Raw genomic sequence first — 9297 nt, forward strand, 5'->3', positions numbered from 1 at the left:
ACTACAATATCAGTAAATGTGATTTAGACTAGGGCACTACAACATCATCAAATGTGATTTAGACTAGGGTACTACAATATCAGTCAATGTGATTTAGACTAGGGCACTACAATATCAGTCAATGTGATTTAGACTAGGGCACTACAATATCAGTCAATGTGATTTAGACTAGGGAACTACAATATCAGTGAACACAGTTTAATAGAGTGCAGAGAAATACTCTGATATGTACAAATGAGTGTTGTGATGTGATTTGGATTTTTAACGTAGCTTTAACAATTTTTCAGTCATATCGCTATGATGTCTGCAATGTGGCAGTTTATAGTGATGTCTAGCACTGGGGCATCATGCCGCAGACATGTAGCATGATGTTCCACCCAGTCACATTATCCTGACACCGGGCCGACCAGTCCTAACACTAACCTCTTAATGCTGAGCGCCAAGCGAGGCAGCTGCTAGTACCGTTTTTGTAAGTCTTTGGTATGACTCGGCTGTACAAATGAGACAGCAAAACTTCTTTTCATATTTCAATAAATAGACACGTGATACAAATGACACTAATGCAAACAAAAGGCAAAAGAATAGACAAAAGTGTGAGCACAAGTGAAGAAAACAAAGACAACTTGAATTTGGAATATACATTTAACGCTGAATCCATCTCAACTATGGTGAAGAACACATAAAAATTGTGGTAGAACAATTAACACGAGAACTTAGAGACATGAGAGAAGCAGTTCTCGTGGTTTAAAAAAGTGTAATCATTTAAAACAATTTGTGGAGTAAGATTACTAGAAAGCAAAATCCTTCCAATCAAATTAAAAACATCAACTTGCAACTATCAGCCTTTAGCCATCACAAATTTAACCTGGATCAAATACGTGCCATACATGCATTTTTTATGTCATAGAACAGGAAAAAGTAAAGAAACAAACTTGACAGCAGATGGCTGAGAGCAATTTAATACAAAGTCTTTGGAATAATTACTGAAAAGAGTTAATGGAATCTGATGAGGTGAGAAAATATCCATATAATTAAAAAAAATAATGGTCCTATACTTATTCACTGAATGTGAGGGACTCAAACGTTTATGCCATGGACTCTCAGAAATAGGCTGGGGATTCCTTATCCTGAAACTATGTCGAGAACCCTATGTGGTTCTCTGAAATGTCCCAATGCCAAGATGATCATATATGACAATGCAATACCTGCACATAAACACCAAAAGTAGTGGAACCCATTACAAATGCTAAAATACAAAGATGTCAATTATACTGTACACATCATAGTGTCTCACTGGTTATGTATGAATAATTCATAGCTTTGATAATTTAATATTGGTTATAAAATAAACTAGATGGTTTTAGAATGAGTGAATAAAATGAAAATGAAATCAAACAAGTGTGATTGTGAAAAATTATAGGTACCAATACACATACTTCACATGCCACTACGTTTAGATATATATAGATGATTAACGACTACATTTAACACATCCATTTCTAACTGATCTCACGCATTTCAATTAACTATTACAATAACACAAAAAACATAATAATAATTTATAGTTCAGTACTTTTAAGAGTAATTAGGTTTAATGATTATGTTGAATTGTTCCTCTTTGACACCGACAGCAAAGCAAAAAACTTAAGGCATTTAAAAAGAGCAATTATATTTTTCATGTTAATTGCAAGATAATTTGTTTCTTTGATTTCAAAACATACCAGTACAGCACGACAGTCAAGATTATAGAAATATCTTTACGATTCTTAATTAAGATGATCATTAAATAATAATAATAATAATGAGGACTTTGTATAGCGCCTAATCTTTAGAAGCTCTAAGCGCTTTACAAGATCAGACAACACCTATAAGATAAAAAACATATAATGATATGATTACAAAAACAAACATGAAATTAGAAAACATTAAAAAAAACATGCTGAGAATATTTAAGGTAGGAAACATTATTAGGTCTTTAAGTTTGTTCTTGCAGTCAAGATAAGTGAGTTTTGAGAGCACTCTTGAATGTGATCACTGTGTCTTTGTGTCTAAGTTCAGTGGGCAATTCATTTCACGTTGCTGGGCCCTGGTATGCAAAAGAAAGCATATGACTTTGTTTTCATAGTGGGAATAATGAGTATACGATTGTCAGAAGAGGAGCGTAAGTATCTTGCTGGTGTCTACATATGGGTGAGGTCAGATAGGTATGTTGGACTAGAGTCCAACAGAGAAAAAATTTGTGTTTGATTCTGGATCGATGGATAGCCAGTGCAGGGTACAGAGCAGCAGGGAGGTGTGCTCTGATCATGGTACTCTAAGTATGATCCGAGCCGCTGTGTTTTGAACTTTGTGAAGTTTCTGGAGCACATATTGAAATGAACCAGACAGAATTGAGTTGCAATAGTCCAGTCTTGACTCAGCTAATGTGGGTATGTGAGAAAGCTTGCCAGTAGCTTCTCGTGGGTCAGTGGTTCTTTCTGGGTTCTTCCTCCACCATTAATACTGGCCGCCATGTATAGCCTTTCGTGTCCTGAAAAATGGTGTTAAACCCTACAACAACAACAACAACAAAAACTCTGAGCTCAGTCACTGTAAATATCAGTGCATTTTCCTACCACTCAGCAGCTAGTCAAAGTCTATGAACTTGCTGCCCAGCTATTGCGTATACATGCCAACATCTGTCTGTTTTGCTGCTTTCTGTTACAAAGTTTAGGACCAAAGATTAATAACAATATAATATATGATGGATATAAATGTAGTCTTTGGGACAAAATTAATTTTAATTATGTAATCATACATGCCAACCACTGGTGAGGAAAAAGTATAATCCAAGTGGACAAAAAGAGTAATCGAAGCAGAAAAAGAGTAATCCACATATAACATGATACAAATTCAATGAGCATATGTACAAAATTATTTATTCATCCCTCTGGACTTTTAGCATCAATTACTGCTTCAAGTTTTCGTTATGTTTTGCACACCAATAGAACACTAAGTATTGGGTTACAGAGCCTGGATCTGAATTCAGTTTTATTTTTGTTAACAATCTCTCTCAGTCACCATTAGAATGGTAAAGAACCAATACACGTATTCCTTTCATAACCTGACAAAGAAGAGGAAATTTGTATCTTACTGTTATTGAGTCTTTTAGCTGGGAAATAACATGAAAAAAAATCAACTCTGTCCGCATGAAGTACATTGTCAGGTAGAGTGCCAACTTGATACTTCAAGAGTTCTCCTTCTAATTTATCAGCAGCCTTTCCTGCAGCATGGTGCATCATATGACAGAGACAACCTGATATGGACAATGATGGAGACAAATGGAACGCTGTATTATGTAATTCATGTATTCATCTCTGAATCTGTTTTTCGTCTTTTCCTAATCCATCTGTGACATTTTTTTAAACATATTTTTGCTCTAACACACACATTGACTAGAATAAATCTGACTTGACTTTTAGCGCCAAATACATACAGACTGGTTCTGTAGAAAATATGAATTAGAACAAAGAATCTGCAAGCAAAGATTACAAGTTCGAAAACCAGTCTGTTCTCTCCTAACTAAGCCATACATCTGCTATAAATAGAAACAGAGGTCAAAAGTAGAAACCAGCATGTTCCTTGGAAATATGGTAACTGCTATAAATAGAACATAATACTGTTAGGAAAGTACATGCAAGTATTCGGACAAGTGTACTCTTATGTCGTAGTTACATAAATGCAGTCTTTTCTAGAAAACTCCTCGTGGGATTAATGGGTAGTTAATAAAAATGAAAAAACAATTTTTTTGGAGGGGTATATATAAAAAATGCATAATTTGAACACAGTTACCCATAAGGTGTAATTTAGTGAAAAAAGCATAATAATTGGCATGTATGTAATACGTCATGTACAATTGATGTACTCTTATAATAACTTGTACATCTGGGGGCCTTTCAGCCACTGAATTCTGTCAATGTAAATATCAGCACTTAAAATGATTAATTGATCAACCCTTTTCGACACTCTACAGGTGGCTGAAACAGGGCTGGCATGGTTTTAAATTTGCTGCCAAACTATTGCATGCTGAGGACTCCTGCATAAGTGATTTTCTTCATCCCAAATAATAAAATTGCATCCAAATATACAATTAAGCATTTCTGGGATCTCTGCACCGGCCACTAAACAAATCACTATGATATTGTCAAAAGCAACACGTGTATGTATATGTATTGTTGTTGTTTACATGATAATATTATCATCTTGTTTAGGCTATTGTCAACATATACTTTTTTTAAAATCTTGATGTCGACATAAGCACAACAAATCTGGTAGTAGCAATAGACCACAGGACAGAGTCACTGCATTTTCATCAACACCAGCGGCTTGTTGATATAAGTGGGTAGGACTCTATTCACTTTATTTGGTTCTTCATTGGACAAGGTCAACCTACAGGTGTAATCCAGCACAAACCTGACTGAATGTTGCAGGCTATGATATCATAATGAAAGCAATGCATGTTGAAAATACAATTGTACTACCCTGTTGTCTGTTATAATAGGCCTTACATTTTTAAGTCAAATTTTAAGGATAATCTCACACAACTGGCAACTAAAATAACTGAGCTTTTCTACAAAGTAAGGTAATAATGTTTTAGTCAGACTTTACTTACTCTGATGTCTTTTCTCTAATAAATTCAAATTCTCACAAAAGAAATGGACCTGTTTCAAGTTTTGTTGGCCTACATTTCAGTTGACTGGAAAGGGATGAAAGCTGGGAATGCGAAATCGGGTTAAGTGGAAATATCATTCTTTAATGAAACAATTAAAAATATAATATGCCTATTGGAACTGTAAAGCAACATTTCATTTTGTTCAAGAAACATATCCAATACATGAACCTACTTAAACATACTTTGGCATACCTCGGCTACCGTCGCATTGCAACTAATTCAAATGTATGTCAACGAAACATGAAAAGGCATCCATTTGCTAGTGTCATATTTTCATTTCGCCAGAATAAAAACAGCACAGTAAGTATATTAATTACGCTGCCAGATGTGTGAGATATTCCTGAAACTCTGACTACTCATTCTGATGTCAACGACATCGGAACACACTATACAAGGCCATTATTTGGATAGTAAGACATAGCACCTAAACAAAATCAACATGTGCTATGTCTTACATGTAGGACTACAAAAGCCTGTGATGCTCCAGCATGAATTGTGTCTTTGCTTATAGTCTGACAATACAAACCTGTTTGTTTGTACCCCCTACCGATTTAAATAATGGAAACCTTTAATGTGATAAAAAGTGCAAGGAACTCAGTCAATTTATTCAGTGATTTATAGTTTCTAACCTGACTCTTGAGGAGAGTGGCCCTAACACCATCAACTTACACACGTTTCGTGCTTAACGGAAGTTTTCAGTGTAATAGACGGACATGCTCAGATCCATTTCCAGTTTCTGGACAAGTCCATTTTCAGCAATGGGGTGTATCGCGACTACAAATGTACATACATAAGTCATCTGCTTCCAATATTTACAATGTCGAATCCAGCAAAGGAAAATAATGACAACTATAACTTTGCTTTTCATGAGGATTTAACAAGCAGTTTAATTTCTACGTTGATATATGCAAAGGGATATAATTCCAAACTCTCAACGTTATGCAATTTATGCAATTATTCAGCAGTTACTGAACAGGATGAACTACATCATTATGTTGTCTGATGGAAATAAACTAGCATATAGTGTACGCAATATGGCGACGTGTAACTATGGAAAGTCCGTTAAGTATGAAATGGTGCAGGGATGACAGCATTAGTGCCATTCTGGTCACAGTCAGGTTAGAAATTATAAATCAATGATTCAATTGACTTAGTTATGTGCACTTTTTATCACATTAAACGTTCTTGTTTTTAAAATCGGTATGGGGGTACAAACAAACGGGAATGAAGAGTCAGACTATAGTCTTTCAACGTAAGGCGTATCACGTCATTTATATTTTAGTGCTACGTCCCCGACGCCCAAAACAGAAATATCAGCGTCGATGTCTTACATGTAGGCCTATTCTTTGGCGAGTTTTTTCTCCAACGTCGGTCATGTCAGGAAAAGTAAGTGGAAAACAACTTTTGGTCTAACAGTCCCTCTACAGGGGTACATTTCATAAATCAGCAATCTCCACATTCAGAATACCTTGGATTCCAAAGTGGTGAACCACATTCTAAACAGCTATAATTATGGCTGAATACTTACTAAACAAAACTATAGTTCTTGTCAAAGGCCACTTTCACTCACATATGGTTTGCTTTGCATCATGTATTAGCGTGGATCAGCGTACTCACTGATCAAGCGCCTACACAATTTGAGTATAAATAATTGTCATTCCTGTTCCGATCCCGATACTGAAGGAAACTCAGTTGTTCAAAATACGGAAGACATGAATATAAAGTAAGCCTCGCACACATGATGAGCCTGTGTTTCTATAGATTACATTTAAGTATATCTGAAATCTAAAACCAACACGGCTACCAACCATCCTTCACAACTTATTGACAGTAAATAAATAAATAAATTTTAATACAGTTTAAATATATAAAATCTCATAACAGGATTATGATCAAGCAACAAAAATTTTCACATACATACATTTAATAACTACTGTATGATGGGTGAAACATTAGATATACAGCTATAATGAAACATATCTTATTAATGTCATAAACATTCCCACTAAGTATTAACCGCTCCGGTGGCCTTGTATTTAGAGCGCCCGCCTCTGACGCGGGAGGTCGTGGATTCGATCCCCGGCCGAGTCATGCCAAAAAATTACAAAAATGGTACTAACAGATGCCTCGCTTGGCGCTCAGCATTAAGAATTCAGTGTTAAGACTGGTCTCCCTGGTGTCAGGATAATGTGCGATATGACCGAAAAATTGTTAAAGCTACGTTAAAAATCCAAATCGCACACACACACACACACACACACACACACACACACACACACACACACACACGCGCACACACACATCCCACTAAGTATTACTATACAATTTCAAGGTCACTTCACATATGAATGCGGTTCAACTTTTATCCAGTCTACAAGGCTCTCTCAAATTGTAGAAGATGGCAACCATGTAAAACCATATCAGTAGTTAAGTGGGCCACCATAGGGACAATGGGACTTAGCATTAAAAACACCCCTGGGCAACTCTAGGGACAATGGAAATTTAACATGGAGAAAAACGCTGGGCCACTTTAGGGACAATGGGAATTTAACATAGAGTTTGGGTCTGTCTAGGGACAAGGGAAATTAACATGGGAATAGAGTTTGGGTTTGTCTAGGGACAAGGGGAATTGAATATGGGATTTTTTTATTTTTTTTTTAAAAAGTTTTTTTTAAATTTAAATTTAAATTTAAATTTAGAAAAGGGGTAGGCAATGGAAAGGCTATCTCTTTTCGAGAAATATGGCTGGCCCTGAAAAGGGCCTTTGGGTTTATGTTAATATTAATATTAACATAGATGGCATCTGTCACATCTTCTTCTTCTTCTTCTTAAACTCCTTCTAACTACCGGTCCATACACAAGTACCCTCTTGAGACATCCTTGTCTTTCTATGTAAACTCTCCTCATCCATTGACTAGTATCTGTCTTATCAACAACAGTCCACTTGGACCTGACATACATGAGCATGTCCGTCCTAAACATCATGGAAGACACAAGGGTGGATGACTCAATGAGCGGGTACAAACACAAACACACAAACACAAACACACAAACACAAATACACAAACACATACGCTAAGAAACAATAAACAAATCCATAATCTACTATCCACACAATCGTACGTGAGCGGGTACAAACACAAACACACAAACACAAACACACAAACACAAATACACAAACACATACGCTAAGAAACAATAAACAAATCCATAATCTACTATCCACACAATCGTACGTGAGCGGGTACAAACACAAACACACAAACACAAACACACAAACACAAACACACAAACACAAATACACAAACACATACGCTAAGAAACAATAAACAAATCCATAATCTACTATCCACACAATCGTACGTGAGCGGGTACAAACACAAACACACAAACACAAATACACAAACACATACGCTAAGAAACAATAAACAAATCCATAATCTACTATCCACACAATCGTACGTGAGCGGGTACAAACACAAACACACAAACACATACGCTAAGAAACAATAAACAAATCCATAATCTATTACCCACACAATCGTACGTGAGCGGGTACAAACACAAACACACAAACACAAACACACAAACACGTACGCTAAGAAACAATAAACAAATCCATAATCTACTATCCACACAATTGTACGTGAGCGGGTACAAACACAAACACACAAACACAAACATACAAACACAAATACACAAACACATACGCTAAGAAACAATAAACAAATCCATAATGTACTATCCACACAATCTTACGTGAGCGGGTACAAACACAAACACACAAACACAAACACACAAACACATACGCTAAGAAACGATAAACAAATCCATAATCTACTATCCACACAATCGTACGTGAGCGGGTACAAACACAAACACACAAACACAAATACACAAACACATACCCTCACACTATCTTAAAAAAGAGTTAGTGTTTATATTCACACTACTCTACCTACACATTGGCAAATTTATGGTTATTTCTTTTCTAGAGTATTGGGTAGCACTGAAAATGGCTGTTTTTTTGGAACTTCATGGACACCTGGTTAATGGTGGCACCTTCCAGGCCTGGCGCCACATACACATCTTATCCCCCAGTTACTTTTTACTTTTTGGGGGGAGAGAGCAGAGGCAGGATATGTCGCTTCAGAATCCCAATTTTCGCTCTCTGGGATTCTGAAATTTATTCTTCTTCTCTTCTTTTCCTTCTCCTCCTCCTCTTCTTTGTTTCTTCTCTCCTCCTCTTTGTATCTTCTTTCCTCTTCTTCTTCTTCTTTATATCTTCTCTCCTCCTCTTCTTTTTTTCTTCTTTCCTCCTCCTCTCTTATCCTTCCCTCCTCCACAATGGCTTCCGCGGCCAGTTCATTCAACAGGCGCCTGGCATATTCCAGATGCACATGAAGTTCCAACAGTTTAGACAGTCTCGTGTTCATTTTTGGTGTTGATCAATCAACAAGGGTAGCTAGACTGCCCAGCGAGTTTCAATTTATAGTGAAAGCGCGGACGTGAAGGAAAACATCCCCCTAAAAAAACATAAAATTGATGTTACCTACATCATGACCAAAAACAACAACGCGCGGACC

The 9297-nt window shown here is 36.5% G+C and overlaps 1 protein-coding gene across 1 annotated transcript in view; it reads right to left on the reverse strand.

Annotated features, from left to right (window-relative positions):
• The window catches only part of LOC149788611 (traB domain-containing protein-like), a 48713-nt gene extending 42360 nt beyond the window's left edge, over positions 1 to 6353 (reverse strand). The window contains exon 1 of the mRNA XM_089974681.1: positions 6240 to 6353. The gene's annotated coding sequence lies outside the window, so the exon portion shown is untranslated. The remainder of the gene's footprint in view (positions 1 to 6239) is intronic.
• Between the last annotated feature and the right edge of the window lie 2944 nt (positions 6354 to 9297).

Source organism: Sinohyriopsis cumingii, chromosome 11 (assembly GCF_028554795.1).
Source record: "Sinohyriopsis cumingii isolate HCF-2022 chromosome 11, ASM2855479v2, whole genome shotgun sequence".
NCBI classification, from domain to species: Eukaryota; Metazoa; Mollusca; class Bivalvia; order Unionida; family Unionidae; genus Sinohyriopsis; species Sinohyriopsis cumingii.